Below are 17193 nucleotides of genomic sequence, written 5' to 3'. Positions count from 1 at the left end.
ATATATCCACACGTGGCAATTACTGGGTTCCTGCTGACTCCGGTCAATAACCATATAACCATATAACCATATAACAATTACAGCACGGAAACAGGCCATCTCGACCCTTCTAGTCCGTGCCGAACACGTATTCTCCCCTAGTCCCATATACCTGCGCTCAGACCATAACCCTCCATTCCTTCCCATCCATATAACTATGCAATTTATTTTTAAATGATAAAAACGAACCTGCCTCCACCACCTTCACTGGAAGCTCATTCCACACAGCCACCACTCTCTGAGTAAAGAAGTTCCCCCTCATGTTACCCCTAAACTTCAGTCCCTTAATTCTCAAGTCATGTCCCCTTGTTTGAAACTTCCCTACTCTCAGTGGGAAAAGCTTTTCCACGTCAACTCTGTCTATCCCTCTCATCATTTTAAAAACCTCTATCAAGTCCCCCCTTAACCTTCTGCGCTCCAAAGAATAAAGCCCTAACTTGTTCAACCTTTCTCTGTAACTTAGTTGCTGAAACCCAGGCAACATTCTAGTAAATCTCCTCTGTACTCTCTCTATTTTGTTGACATCCTTCCTATAATTAGGCGACCAAAATTGTACACCATACTCCAGAATTGGCCTCACCAATGCCTTGTACAATTTTAACATTACATCCCAACTTCTATACTCAATGCTCTGATTTATAAAGGCCAGCACACCAAAAGCTTTCTTTACCACCCTATCTACATGAGATTCCACTTTCAGGGAACTGTGCACAGTTATTCCCAGATCCCTCTGTTCACCTACATTCTTCAATTCCCTACCATTTACCATGTACGTCCTATTTTGATTTGTCCTGCCAAGGCAGGAGACTCTCGAGTCCTGGCAACATCCTCATAAATCATCTCCGCATTCTTTCCACCTTAGTCACGTTATGTATTTCGTTATCAATGTGTACCAATAACGGGACAATCAGACTCATACTTGATGCAGCTTTACAGCCCCATAAACACAAGAACACACTGATAATAATACAATCAATAATGATCAATAAAACTGGGACGTACAGTCAGTGACTCAGTCACGGAGTCAGCCATACAGCGTGGAAACAGGCCCTTCTCCCAACTTGCCCACACTTGCCAACATGTCCCAGCTACACTAGTCCCACCTGCCTGCATTTGGCCCATATCCCTCCAAACCTGTCCTATCCATGTACCTGGGGGGATCACTATAATGCAACACCTGTCCCTTCACCTCCCCCCTCGACTCCATCCAAGGTCCCAAGCAGTCGTTCCAGGTGCGACAAAGGTTCACCTGTATCTCCTCCAACCTCATCTACTGCATCCGCTGCTCTAGATGTCAGCTGATTTACATCGGTGAGACCAAGCGTAGGTTGGGCGATCGTTTCGCCGAACACCTCCACTCAGTCCGCAATAACCTACCTGACCTCCCGGTGGCTCAGCACTTCAACTCCCCCTCCCATTCCCAATCCGACCTCTCTGTCCTGGGTCTCCTCCATTGCCAGAGTGAGCAACAGCGGAAATTGGAGGAACAGCACCTCATATTCCGTCTGGGGACCTTGCGTCCTTATGGCATTAACATAGAATTCTCCCAATTTTGCTAGCCCTTGCTGTCTCCTCCCCTTCCTTAACCCTCTAGTTGTCTCCTCCCACCCTCCCATCCGCCCGCCCTCGGGCTCCTCCTCCTCCTCCCCTTTTCCTTCTTTCTTTCCCCCACCCCCCATCAGTCTGAAGAAGGGTTTCGGCCCGGTACGTCGCCTATTTCCTTCGCTCCATAGATGCTGCTGCACCCGCTGAGTTTCCCCAGCAATTTTGTGTACCTATCCATGTACCTGTCCTTTCGAAGTAACTCTGGAGTTTAGAAGGATGAGAGGATATCTCATTGAAACATACAAGATTGTTAAGGGCTTGGACACACTAGAGGCAGGAAACATGTTCCCGATGTTGGGGGAGTCCAGAACCAGGGGCCACAGTTTAAGAATAAGGAGTAAGCCATTTAGAACGGAGACAAGGAAACACTTTTTCTCACTTTTTCTAAACTCCATTGTGTACAAGCCCAGCCGCTCCATTCTCTCAGCATATGGCAGTCCCGCCATCCCGGGAATTAACCTTGTAAACCTACGCTGCACTCCCTCAATAGCAAGAATGTCCTTCCTCAAATTAGGGGACCAAAACTGCACACAATACTCCAGGTGTGGTCTCACTAGGGCCTTGTACAACTGCAGAAGGACCTCTTTGCTCCTATATTCGATTCCTCTTGTTATAAAGGCCAACATGCCATTCGCTTTCTTCACTGCCTGCTGTATCTGCATGCTTACTTTCATAGACCGATGTACAAGGACCCCCAGATCCCGTTGTACTTCCCCTTTTCCCAACTCGATGCCAAGTTGTCTTGATGTTTCAGATACCCCAAAGATGATTAATAAGGGCTCTGGGTTTGATGGGATGCCAAGAATGTCTGAGATATCCTTAAATCGATCAGACCAGAAAGAGGTGTGTTTAGGGCACGATACAGAGTTATGAAAAAGAGTAGCATCTGAGGAGCGACATTTCTCACAAGAAGGAGAAACATTTGGATATATACTGGAGGTAGACAAAAATGCTGGAGAAACTCAGCGGGTGAGGCAGCATCTATGGAGCGAAGGAAATAGGCGACGCTTCGGGCCAAAGCGTCGCCTATTTCCTTCGCTCCATAGATGCTGCCTCACCCGCTGAGTTTCTCCAGCATTTTTGTCTACCTTCGATTTTCCAGCATCTGCAGTTCCTTCTTAAACAAACTGGATGTGTACTGTGTATTTTTGCCTTGGAGTAGTGAAGTCTATGTATAATTTTGAACTATATGAGGCAGTGTCTAGCTTTGTTTGAGCACCTATGTATGTTTGAGGCTTTCCTCCATATTTCATCTGGTATTTGCACATTTATGTATTTTTCCCAATTGATCGTATACTTGCTAGAGGATGGAGAGGTTATTGATCGAAGGACATCATACATACAGGAGATGAGTTTGACGTATATGGTGATGTTTAAAGGCAGTCGTCTATTTGAGACTCCCTCTCAACTTCAAATCCCGACAGATGCTTTCATATATAATCCCTGATTTGCAAATATCTGAAGAAGGTACTATTTTTTTTTTAATACAAAATGCTTTTATTCAGAACAAACAAAAATACAAAGTAGTAACATGATCAAGGAATGCCTATATTGGCATTTTACAAAGTAAGTTATCAGATTAAAATATTAACATTTTTATCCTGCGGTGACCGGCGTACACGGACGGCCTCCAGGGTCCCCGTGGTCACCGCGTGTGTGTTCCCTCTCCCGGGACGCGCGGGCACGGATGTAACCCCGGAAAAGAAGGGGCAAGTAGTTATTATTTGGGAGTTCAAATTTCTTTCGTGGCTGTGTAAAGGTGGCAAACGTACCATCGATATATAGGTCTCTGACACTGTGGATTCCTAATTCACTCCATGAAGAGAAAGCCTCGTGTAAAATAAATGGGCAAAGCGAGTGATTTAAGTTTTATTTCAAAATGGGTTCTGATTTGCTTCCATATACAAATCAAATTGTGTCCAACTGTTTCTTAAAGGTTGGGATAGTCCCAGCCTCAACTACCTCCTCCGGCAGCTCGTTCCATACACCCACTGTGTGAAAAAGTTACCCCTCAGGTTCCTCAGGTACACCCCTCTCCCCTCACCTGTCTTCACCTATTACCTGCCAAGGTTTGTCCTGCCCTTCCTCTCATCCAGCTTCACTTCCCCCCCCCCCCCTACGATCAAGCTGGCGCGAAACGTTACCTATCCATGTTCTCCACAGATGCTGCCTGACCCGCTGAGTTACTCCAGCACTCTGTGAAACGTCACCTATCCATGTTCTCCACAGATGCTGCCTGACCCGCTGAGTTACTCCAGCACTCTGTGAAACGTCACCTATCCATGTTCTCCACAGATGCTGCCTGACCCGCTGAGTTATGGTGCAGCAGCATCTGTGGAGCTAAGGAAATAGGCAACGTTTCGGGCCGAAACCCTTCTGGAAATAGGCAACGTTTCGGGCCGAAACCCAGAAGGGTTTCGGCCCGAAACGTTGCCTATTTCCTTAGCTCCATAGATGCTGCTGCACCCGCTGAGTTACTCCAGCACTCTGTGAAACGTCACCTATCCATGTTCTCCACAGATGCTGCCTGACCCGCTGAGTTACTCCAGCACATTTTTTACATGGATAGGACAGGTCTTCAATTGAATATACATGACATATGGAGCCCAATATCAATCTGCCCCGTATCTGAGGAAGGAAGTGCTGGCTCTGGAGAGGGTCCAGAGGAGGTTTACAAGAATGATCCCAGGAATGAGTGGGTTAATCTACGATGAGCGTTTGTCGGCACTGGGCCTGTACTCGCTGGAGTTTAGAAGAATGAGGGGGGACCGCATTGAAACATTCAGAACAGTGAAAGGCTTGGATAGAGTGAATGTGGAGAAGATGTTTCCACTAGTGGGAGAGTCTAGGACTAGAGGTCACAGCCTCAGAATTAAAGGATGTTCTTTTAGGAAGGAGATGAGGAGGAATTTTTTTAGTCAGAGCGTGGTGAATCTGTGGAATGGCCTACTCCTGCACCTATTGTCTATTGAACTCAGTGGGTGAGGCAGCATCTATGGAGAGAAGGAATAGGCGATGTTTCGGGTCGAGACCCGAGGGTTTTGACCCAAACGGCACCTATTCCTTCTCTCCATAGATGCTGCCTCACCCGCTGAGTTCCTCCAGCATTTTTGTCTCCCGATGAACAATGCTTGGTGACTTCCCCAGTGATTTAGAGAAGTTGGTAACAGGACGACACGAACCATGACTCAGTGGTGGCGTAATCATGACCCCTAACCTCATTGTTGAAAACGGCTGCGTCACTCTTGCTATCTATTTACCATCCTGTCACCAATACTTGATTAGGCACGATCTGCCAGTGCGTTCCACACGTCTGATCAGGCAAGGGCCAGCTTTCATAGATAGGGCGAGTGTCACAGAGCACGTAAACAGGCCCTTCGGCCCAACTTGACCATGCTAACCAACTTATAGTCAGAGTCACAGAGCACATAAACAGGCCCTTCGGCCCAACTTGACCATGCTAACCAAGTTATAGTCAGAGTCACAGAGCACGGAAACAGGCCCTTCGGCCCAAATTGTCCATGCTAACCAAGTTATAGTCAGAGTCACAGAGCACGTAAACAGGCCCTTCGGCCCAAATTGTCCATGCTAACCAAGTTATAGTCAGAGTCACAGAGCACATAAACAGGCCCTTCGGCCCAACTTGACCATGCTAACCAAGTTATAGTCAGAGTCACAGAGCACGTAAACAGGCCCTTCGGCCCAACTTGACCATGCTAACCAAGTTATAGTCAGAGTCACAGAGCACGGAAACAGGCCCTTCGGCCCAAATTGTCCATGCTATCCAAGTTATAGTCAGAGTCACAGGAAACAGGCCCTTCAGCCCAACTTGTCCATGCTATCCAAGTTATAGTCAGAGTCACAGAGCAAGTAAACAGGCCCTTCGGCCCAAATTGTCCATGCCGACCAAGTTATAGTCAGAGTTACAGAGCACATAAACAGGCCCTTTGGCCTAACTTGTCCATGCTAACCAAGTTATAGAGTCACGGACAGACACAAAATGCTGGAGTAACTCAGCGGGTAAAGCAGCATCTCTGCAGGAAAGGAATAGGTGACGTTTCAGGTCAAAACCCTTCTTTGGAAAGAGTCATAGAGTCATTCAGAGTGGATACAAGTCCTTCAGCACAAGTTGCAAAAGCTGACCACGTTGGCAAACTGGTCTAATTCTATTTGCCCTTTAGCCAACAATGACAAACAATTACATCAGAGAGTCATAAAGTGATACAGTGTGGAAACAGGCCCTTCAGTCCAACTTGTCCACACCGCCCAACATGTCCCAGCTACACTAGTCATAGAGTGATACAGTGTGGAAACAGGCCCTTCAGCCCAACTTGTCCACACCGCCCAACATGTCCCAGCTACACTAGTCATAGAGTGATACAGTGTGGAAACAGGCCCTTCAGCCCAACTTGCCCACACCGACCAACATGCCCCAGCTACACTAGTCCCACCTGCCTGCGTTTGGCCCATATCCTCCAAATCTGTTCTATCCATGTACTGTCTGTTGTCTGTTTGTCTGTTTCACAAACATTACGATAGTCCCAGCCTCAACTACCTCCTCCAGCAGCTTGGATGCTTTCAAGAGAGAGCTAGATAGGGCTCTTAAAGATAGCGGAGTCAGGGGATATGGGGAGACGGCAGGAACGGGGTACTGATTGGGGATGATCAGCCATGATCACATTGAATGGCTCGAAGGGCCGAATAGCCTACTCTTGCACCTATTGTCTATTGCCTGTTGCTGTATTGGGGAACAGGGAGCAACATTCGAGGTGTAGTGTCCCCCCCCCCCCCCGCCCCCAACAATGGGATCTGCTTGCACACTGGGACAAGAGGCAGGTTGTCACAGACACTATTGATCTGGCAGCGATTATATTCCTGTCCCAACACAAGGCAGGTCCCATTACACGCATTATGATTTATCATTGATTCTGATCCCAAAAGTGAAACTTTAGCAAAGGTTGCTTGCGCAGGCCAGCTGTAAGTGAGCATAAATCTAGCCACGCGGCAATCAGTCTGATAAATGCAACAATCCATCAGGCAAGGACATTGCTCACCTCATATTCATGGACAGAGAAACATAGACAATAGGTGCAGGAGTAGGCCATTCGGCCCTTCGAGCCTGCACCGCCATTCAATATGATCATGGCTGATCCAACTCAGTATCCTGTACCTGCCTTCTCTCCATACCCCCTGATCCCTTTAGCCACAAGGGCCACATCTAACTCACTCTTAAATATAGCCAATGAACTGGCCTCAACTACCTTCTGTGGCAGAGAATTCCACAGATTCACCACTCTCTGTGTGAAAAATGTTTTCCTCATCTCGGTCCTAAAAGATTTCCCCTTATCCTTAAACTGTGACCCCTTGTTCTGGACTTCCCCAACATCGGGAACAATCTTCCTGCATCTAGCCTGTCCAACCCCTATAGAATTTTGTAACTTTCTATAAGATCCCCCCTCAATCTTCTAAATTCTATTCGTGCTGGCAAAGTCCATCTCCATTCAACTCTCGGAGAGTCAGTCAGAGAGCTGGGAGCACGGAAACAGGCCCTCCAGCCCACCTTGTCTTAGTTTGGAGACACAGCACAGAATCAGGCCCTTTGGTCTGCGCCGACCAGCGATCGGTGACTTTCCGGGCCGGAACTCATCTTCTTTTTCCAAGTATATGCAGCGTTTTCAGTTTACATTGTGGATCTGCAGCATTCAATAGACAATAGACAATAGACAATAGGTGCAGGAGTAGGCCATTCGGCCCTTCGAGCCAGCACCGCCATTCAATGTGATCATGGCTGATCATCCCCAATCAGTACCCCGTTCCTGCCTTCTCCCCATATCCCCTGACTCCGCTATCTTTAAGAGCCCTATCTAGCTCTCTCTTGAAAGCATCCAGAGAACCTGCCTCCACCGCCCTCTGAGGCAGAGAATTCCACAGACTCACCACCCTCTGTGTGGAAAAATGTTTCCTCGTCTCCGTTCTAAATGGCTTACTCCTTATTCTTAAACTGTGTGGTCCCTGGTTCTGGACTCCCCCAACATCGGGAACATGTTTCCTGCCTCTAGCGTGTCCAAACCGTTAATAATCTATTAATCTATTAAAACATTCACCTGTTTTCTTTGAATTTCATTTCGCGATCTCAGTTTTTTTAAAGTTTCGTTTAGTTTAGAGAAACAGCGGTTAAACAGTCCCTTCGGCCCATCGACTCTGCGCTGACCCGTTATCACCCCGTACACTAGCATTGTACTACACACCAGGGACAATGTTACTGAAGCCAAGTCGAGTAAAGGAGCAAAGAGGTCCTTCTGCAGTTGTACAGAGCCCTGGTGAGACCACACCTGGAGTATTGTGTGTAGTTTTGGTCCCCGAATTGGAGGAAGGACATTCTTGCTATTGAGGGAGTGCAGCGTAGGTTCACAAGGTTAATTCCCGGGATGGCGGGACTGTCATATGCTGAGAGAATGAAGCAGCTGGGCTTCCATGTTCCCGATGTTGGGGGAGTCCAGAACCAGGGGCCACAGTTTAAGAATAAGGAGTAAGCCATTTAGAACGGAGACAAGGAACCAATTTTTCTCACAGAGAGTTGTGAGTCTGTGGTATTCTCTGCCTCAGAGGGCGGTGGAGGCCGGTTCTCTGGATGCTTTCAAGAGAGAGCTAGATAGGGCTCTTAAAGATAGCAGAGTCAGGGGATATGGGGAGAAGGCAGTAACGGGGTACTGATTGGGGATGATCAGCCACGATCACATTGAATGGCGGTGCTGGCTCGAAGGGCCGAATGTCCTCCTCCTGCACCAATTGTCAATTGTTTAGTTTTTATTGTCTAACCTACAAACCTGCACGTTTTGGGAGTGTTGGAGGAGACCGGAGCACCCGGAGAAAACCCACGCAGGTCACAGGGAGAGAACATGCAAACTCCACACAGACAGACCCGGGTCTCTGGTGCTGTGAGGCTGCAACTCTACTGCTGCGCCACCGTGCCACACCACAACTAGTTACCTTCTATATAAATAGCTTGTCAATTTATCAGCGTGGGCGGACGCAGTGATATTTATTAGTTTTTGCTCAACTCTCCTTCCCTGGAGCACAGCACAAGGTCCTGGTTTTAGTGGGAGTGCACAGGTCACCAATCATATCTACTGCTCGATCTCCACATGGCCCTACAGCGATTCTACGATGACACCTCCAGATTCAGGGACAGTTTCTTCCCAACTGAACCATCCTACCACAACCAGAGAGCAGTGCTGAACTACTATCTACCTCTACGATGACCCTCAGTCTATGGGGAGAAGGCAGGAATGGGGTACCGATTGTGGATGATCAGCCATGATCACAGTGAATGGTGGTGCTGGCTCGAAGGGCCGAATGGCCTACTCCTGCACCTATTGTCTATTGATTATTCATAGTTCCTTGAAATTGGCGTCATAGGTCGACAGGTTGGTCACAAGGCTTTTGGCACATTGCCCTTCATCAATCATTGAGTATTTTCTCCAGAGAAGCAGTCTGACCCGCTGAGTTACTCCAGCTTTCTGTGTCTTTCAGTGAGTATAGAAGTTGGGAGGTCATGTATCTAACTCTCTCTTGAAAGATTGTTAAGGGTTTGGACAGGCGAGAGGCAGGAAACATGTTCCCGATGTTGGGGGAGTCCAGAACCAGGGGCCACAGTTTAAGAATAAGGAATTCTCTGCCTCAGAGGGCGGTGGAGGCAGGTTCTCTGGATACTTTCAATAGACAATAGGCAATAGGTGTAGGAGTAGGCCATTTGGCCCTTCGAGCCAGCGCCGCCATTCAATGTGATCATGGCTGATCATCCCCAATCAGAACCCCGTTCCTGCCTTCTCCCCATATTCCCTGACTCCGCTATTTTTAAGAGCCCTATCTAGCTTTCTCTTGAAAGCATCCAGAGAACCTGCCTACACCACCCACTGAGGCAGAGAATTCCACAGACTCACCACTCTCTGTGAGAAAAAATGTTTCCTCGTCTCCGTTCTGAATGGCTTACTCCTTATTCTTAAACTGTGGCCCCTGGTTCTAGAATACAAGGGCATTGCACAGTAAAACTCACAAGTGACCGGCGGTGGGAATCAGAGAACGTTGCAAGGCACCTGGGAACGGATAGATCAGAATGCCAGACAGCGGGATTGGAGGGGTCAGGTTTGGGACTGTAAAATGTTGTAACCAGAGAACTACAGCCAATTACTCAGGTCACGTAGAATGAAGAATGGCAGGTTGAGTTACTGCTCCTCCCCCCCTGGGCCCAGTCACCAGAAATAGTCATCTTAAACCACGCTCACTTCCTCGTTCAACGCTGGGAGAACACGAGCCGGACTCCACACAGCCATGATTGGATGGCAGAGGAGACTTGCTGGGCCAAATGGCCTGATTCCTCTCCAGTCACTCGTGAATTTATGAACTTTAGACTTTAGAGATACAGTGAGGAAACAGGCCCTTCGGCCCACCCAGTCGGTGCTGACCAGCGATCGCCCCGTACACTAGCACTATCCTACACACACCAGGGACAATTTCACTGGAGCCAACTGACCTACAAACCTGCACGTCTTTGGAGAGTGGGAGGAGACCGGTGCACCCGGGGAAAACCCATGTGGTCACGGGGAGAACGTGCAAACTCCGCACAGACAGCACCCGTGCCCAGGAGGGATTGAAATTCTTACTTGCAGCAGCACAACAGAATATGCAAACATAGTATACTGTAAACATTATAAAACATGAGAAAATGTTCAGTGTGTGTGTATATACACATATACATAGATAGACACAGAGTGCTGGAGTAACTCAGCGGGTCAGGCAGCATCTGTGGAGAACATGGATAGGTGACGTTTCACAGAGTGCTGGAGTAACTCAGCGGGTCAGGCAGCATCTGTGGAGAACATGGATAGGTGACGTTTCACAGAGTGCTGGAGTAACTCAGCGGGTCAGGCAGCATCTGTGGAGAACATGGATAGGTGACGTTTCACAGAGTGCTGGAGTAACTCAGCGGGTCAGGCAGCATCTGTGGAGAACATGGATAGGTGACGTTTCGGGTCGGGACTCTTCTCATACACTGATGCGAGTATATTATTTTTCTAAGTAGTTTATTGATTACATTTTCCTGATGTGTTATCGAGCAGTGATTCATCACAACAGTTCCAAGAACACTGGTGCAGGCGGCTGGAAGCAGAGGGTGATGGTGGAAGGTTGCTTCTCGGACTGGAGGCCTGTGACTAGTGGTGTGCCTCAGGGTTCGGTGCTGGGCCCGTTACTGTTTATCATCTACATCAATGATTTGGATGACACTGTCTGATGAGTAAGTTTGCAGGTGACAGAAAAGTAGACAGGATTGTAGATGGAGATGCTGATTATCAAAAATTGCAGCAGGGTCTTAGACAATAGACAATAGGTGCAGGAGTAGGCCATTCGGCCCCTCGAGCCGACACCGCCATTCAATGTGATCATGGCTGATCATCCCCAATCAGTACCCCGTTCCTGCCTTCTCCCCATATCCCCTGACTCCGCTATCTTTAAGAGCCCTATCTAGTTCTCTCTTGAAAATATCCAGAGAACCCTCTGAGAGAGAATTCCACAGACTCACCACTCTCTGTGAGAAAAAGTGTTTCCTCGTCTCCGTTCTAAATGGCTTACTCCTTATTCTTAAACTGTGGCCCCTGGTTCTGGACTCCCCCAACATCGGGAACATGTTTCCTGCCTCTTGCGTGTCCGAGCCCTTAATAATCTTATATTGATCAATCTGATCTTGACCAGCTGGGCAGGTGGGTTGAGGAACAGTGAATGGTGTTTAATACAGAGACGTGCAAGGTATTGGAGGGGAACTGCAGACGTTGGTTTACACTGAAGGCAGACGCAAAAAGCTGGAGTAACTCAGCGGGACAGGCAGCGTCTCTTGAGAGAAGGAATGGGTGATGTTTCGGGTCAAGACCATTTTGGGAAGTCAAACCAGGACAGGACCCACACTGTGAATGGGGAGTGTGTTGTTGAGCAGAACAATCTAGAAAGACAGGTACATCGTTCCCTAGAAGATGTTTTGCAAGTAGCCAGGGTGGTGAAGAAGGCGTTTGTTACATTGGCCTTCATCAGTCAGGGAATCGAGTATAGAAGTTGGGATGTCCTTCTGCAGTTGTACAGAGCCCTAGTGAGACCACACCTGGAGTATTGTGTGCAGTTTTGGTCCCCTAATTTGAGGAAGGACATTCTTGCTATTGAGGGAGTGCAGCGTAGGTTTACAAGGTTAATTCCCGGGATGGCGGGACTGTCATATGCTGAGAGAATGGAGCAGCTGGGCTTGTACACTCTGGAGTTTAGAAGGATGAAAGGTAATCTCATTAAAACATATAAGATTATTAAGGTTTTGGACACACGCTAGAGGCAGGAAACATGTTCCCGATGTTGAGGGAGTCCAGAACCAGGGGCCACAGTTTAAGAATAAGGAGTAAGCCATTTAGAACGGAGACGAGGAAACACTTTTTCTCACAGAGAGTTGTGAGTCTGTGGAATTCTCTGCCTAAGAGGGCGGTGGAGGCAGGTTCTCTGGATGCTTTCAAGAGAGAGCTAGATAGGGCTCTTAAAGATAGCGGAGTCAGGAGATATGGGGAGAAGGCAGGAACGGGGTACTGATTGGGGATGATCAGCCATGATCACATTGAATGGCGGTGCTGGCTTGAGGGGCTGAATGGCCTACTCCTGCACCTATTGTCTATTGTCTATTGTCTAAGACCCTGCTGCAATTTTTGATAATCATCATCTCTATCTACAAACCCGTCCACTTTTCTGGCACCTGCAAACGTACTCATCATACAGTGTCATCCACACTTGCAGTATTGCCTGCAGTTTTGGTCACTGTGCCAAAGGAGGCTGGATGACCAAGGGTGCAGGGCAGATTGATGAGGACGTTGCCAGGACTAGAGGGCCTGAGCTACAGGGGCAGGCTGGAGGGCGGACTCTAGCTAGGGGTCAGAACATTGAAAATTAGGTATCGCTGAGATCACTCAGTGGAAAGGATCCAATACAACAACACCCACGACAAACTACATGGGAAGAGAAACTACTGTGGAACAAACCACGACTAGGTTTTTAACAGATGATAAATTGAATCCAGTACTCGATGACTACATAACGGGGCTTTCTACAAGTTAAAATATATTTCCAGTTTCAGCTGTGTGTGTGTGTGTGTGTGTGTGTGTGTGTGTGTGTGTGTGTGTGTGTGTGTGTGTGTGTGTGTGTGTGTGTGTGTGTGTGTGCGTGTATGTGTGTGTGTGTGTGTGTGTGTGTGTGTGTGTGTGTGTGTGTGTGTGTGTGTGTGTGTGTGTGTGTGTGTGTACGTGCACAAGTATGTGTGTATGTATTATATATATATATACACATATATATTTAGACAATAGACAATAGGTGCAGGAGTAGGCCATTCGGCCCTTCGAGCCAGCACCGCCATTCAATGTGATCATGGCTGATCATCCCCAATCAGTACCCCGTTCCTGCCTTCTCCCCATATCCCCTGACTCCGTTATTTTTAAGAGCCCTATCTAGCTCTCTCTTGAAAGTATCCAGAGAACCGGCCTCCACCGCCCTCTGAGGCAGAGAATTCTACAGACATTTGTATACACATATATATATTTATACATGTATAAACCATATGTTATATATGTATAAGAGAATAAGTTTATTGGCCAAACTAACAAATATGCATAAGAGAATAATTCTATGTTTCAATGAGATACCCTCTCATCCTTCTAAACGCCAGAGTGTACAAGCCCAGCCGCTCCATTCTCTCAGCATATGTCAGTCCCGCCATCCCGGGAATTAACCCCATCCACTCCTTCACGACTCTTTCATTGTCTACCCCAACAGGCTGACTCCACTGCTGACGACTCTCAGATGATTCAATATCACTCCTCATTCCTTTAAAGTCCAGAGGACGCACTCCACAGTCTCCCTATCTACAGATAGCACGTTGGAGGCCATTGGGCCCACAAGGTTCATGCTAGCCCCCCAGCTGATCCATCACCTATCCTATTTTCCTGTAACGCTGCAACTCGATGTCACAGGGTCATACAGCACGGAGAGAGGCCATTCTGCCCAACACATCCATGCTGACCGACATGCTCCATCCATACTAGTCCCACCTGCCCGCATTTGGACCATATCCCTCCAAACCATGTACTTGTCCAAATGTCTTTTAAAATATGTTATCCTACCTGCCTCAACTACCTCCTCTGGCAGCTCGTTCCATACACCCACTAATCATGTGTAGTCTTTCTGCTGGATAGCGACACAACAAAAGCTTTTCACTGTACCTCGGTACACGTGACAATAAACTACACTGAAAAGATCTTATGGAGGTGTATAAAATCATGGGAGGAATAGATCGGGTGATTGCACAGAGTTTGGTGTGCAGAGTAAAAGAAACATAGACAATAGGTGCAGGAGTAGGCCATTCGGCCCTTCGAGCCTGCACCGCCATTCAATATGATCATAGCTGATCATCCCCAATCAGTACCCCGTTCCTGCCTTCTCCCCAAATCCCCTGACTCCGCTATCCCAACTCTCTTTTAAATTCATCATGAATTGGCCTCCACTGCCCTCTGTGGCAGGGAATTCCACAAATTCACAACTCTCCGGGTCAAAACGTTTTCTCTCATCTCAGTTTGAAATGGCCTCCCCTTTATTCTTAGACTCCTGGTGGCCCCTGGCTCTGGACTCACCCAACATCTGGAACATTTTTCCTGCATCTAGCTTGTCCAGTCCTTTTATAATTTTATACGTTTCTATAAGATCCCCCTCATCCTTCTAAACTCCAGTGAATACAAGCCTACTCTTTCCAATCTTTCCTCATATGACAGCCCTGCCATCCCAGGGATCAATCTCGTGAACCAGAGAAACACGAACCTGGGGCCACAGGTTGAAGGTGAGGGGGGGAAGAGTTAATAGGTTTTTCACACAGAGGGTGGTAGGTGTATGGAACGAGCTGTATAACACTATGACTCTGGGAGGTGGTTGAGGCAGGTACTATAACAGCATTTAAAAGGCAGTTGGACAGGTACATGGATAGGAAAAGGTTTATCGGGATACGGACCAAATGTGGACAAATGGAACTAGCTTAGATTGGGGATCTTGGTCGGCATGGTCAAGTTGGGCCGAAGGGCCTGATTCCGTGCTGTATGTGTCTGTGACTCTATAAGCAACTGTGATCTGCCGTGACCGTGTCTTTGGTTCATGTTCATAAATCATAGGATCAGGATTCCGCCATTCGGCCCATCGAGTCTACTCCACCATTCAATCATGGCTGATCTATCTCTCCCTCTCAATCCCACTCTATTGCCTCCTCCCCATAAATGTAGCTGTACTGCAGATTTCCGCTTTGCATTGTTACGTTTACCCAGCATTAATGATTATTGATTTACAGTTTTATTAATTATTATACATTATCTGTGTTATTTCTTTAATAGGTCTGTTAAGCTGCAGCAAGTAAGAGTTTTTAGTTTTAGTCCAGGTTAGAGACACAGCGCGGAAACAGGCCCTTCGGCCCACCGTGTCCGTGCCGACCAGCGATCCCCGCACACTAACACTATCCTACACCCACTTGGGACAATTTACATTTATACCAACCCAATTAACCTACAAACCTGTACGTTTTTGTAGCGTGGGAGGAAACCAGAGTTCCTGGAGAAAACCCACGCAGGTCACGGGGAGAAGGTACAAACTCCGTACAGACAGCACCCGTAGTCAGGATGGAACCCGGGTCTCTTTAATTGTTCCATTCTTGTACTTTTGACAATGAAAGATTATCGACATTTTTTTTCTCTCTAAATTTACTTTGCTATCGAGGACATTTACCAGTCGGGAAATAAACTGATATCGTGGATAAGGCTTTTACAATTTTGTTGTTCTATATCAGAGAAAATATGAGTGACCTGTGGTTAAAAAAGTTTCTGTAAAGCTGATAATGGCATAACAACAATGTCCGCTTACACAGACGGGTCTGTGAAATAGAACAGACACGTTCGTATAACATATCAGATCGTGTAACTGAAATAAAATACCACAGGGACCTTTGTTTCCAAGAAAAAAAAAATGATGACAAAGCACATGAGATATTCATTAACTAAAGGTTATTCAAAGAAGTGCAAGGGCTGGGAATGGAGGGATATGGATCACGTGCAGGCAGATAAGTATTGATCTTGGCATCTTAGAAACATAGACAATAGGTGCAGGAGTAGGCCATTCGGCCCCTCGAGCCAGCACCGCCATTCAATATGATCATGGCTGATCATCCCCAATCAGTAGCCTGTTTACAGGGCCATGGGCTAAATGTGGACAAATTGGACTAGCCCAGTGCACCACATAGGTCGGCATGGACAAGCAGAAGGGCCCGTTTCCGTGCTATATCTTTGAATCAATCAATCAACACATTCTTTCATCAATAAATTGTATGAAGGAACTGCAGATGCTGGTTATACACCGAAGATAGACGCAAAGTGCTGGAGTAACTCAGCAGGTCAGGCAGCATCTGTGGAGAACATGGATAGGTGACGTTTCACAGAGTGCTGGAGTAACTCAGCGGGTCAGGCAGCATCTGTGGGGAACATGGATAGGTGACGTTTCACAGAGTGCTGGAGTAACTCAGCGGGTGCAGCAGCATCTATGGAGCTAAGGAAATAGGCAACGTTTCGGGCCGAAACCCTTCTGGGTTTCAGCCCGAAACGTTGCCTATTTCCAGAAGGGTTTCGGCCCGAAACGTTGCCTATTTCCTTAGCTCCACAGATGCTGCTGCACCATAACTCAGCGGGGCAGGCAGCATCTGTGGAGAACATGGATAGGTGACGTTTCACAGAGTGCTGGAGTAACTCAGCGGGTCAGGCAGCATCTGTGGAGAACATGGATAGGTGACGTTTCACACAGTGCTGGAGTAACTCAGCGGGTCAGGCAGCATCTGTGGAGAACATGGATAGGTGACGTTTCACAGAGTGCTGGAGTAACTCAGCGGGTCAGGCAGCATCTGTGGAGAACATGGATAGGTGACGTTTCACAGAGTGCTGGAGTAACTCAGCGGGTCAGGCAGCATCTGTGGAGAACATGGATAGGTGACGTTTCACAGAGTGCTGGAGTAACTCAGCGGGTCAGGCAGCATCTGTGGAGAACATGGATAGGTGACGTTTCACAGAGTGCTGGAGTAACTCAGCGGGCCAGACAGCTTCTCTGGAGAGTAGGAATGGGTGATATGGTGATAGTACCTGCCTCAATTACCTCAGGTGATGACATAACACTATTCTTATCATTAAAAGTACAGCATGGAAACAGACCTGTTCACGCTAGTTCTATGTTTGTTATCCCACTGTCTCATCCACTCCACACACACTAGGGACAATTTACAGAGGGCTGATTATTGTATTGTATTGTATTGTATTCAAATTTATTGTCATTGTCTCAGTTAGAGACAACGAAATGAATTTCCCTTTACAGGCAGTATCATAAAAATAAATAAATAATAATAAATAATAAAACATATTAAAAATAAAATAAAATTTAAAAAAAAGCACAAACACTGAA

This window comes from Amblyraja radiata, chromosome 5 (genome assembly GCF_010909765.2).
Source record: "Amblyraja radiata isolate CabotCenter1 chromosome 5, sAmbRad1.1.pri, whole genome shotgun sequence".
Classification (NCBI taxonomy): domain Eukaryota; kingdom Metazoa; phylum Chordata; class Chondrichthyes; order Rajiformes; family Rajidae; genus Amblyraja; species Amblyraja radiata.
The sequence above is the reverse complement of the archived record's forward strand: the minus strand, read 5'-3'. Positions refer to the sequence as shown.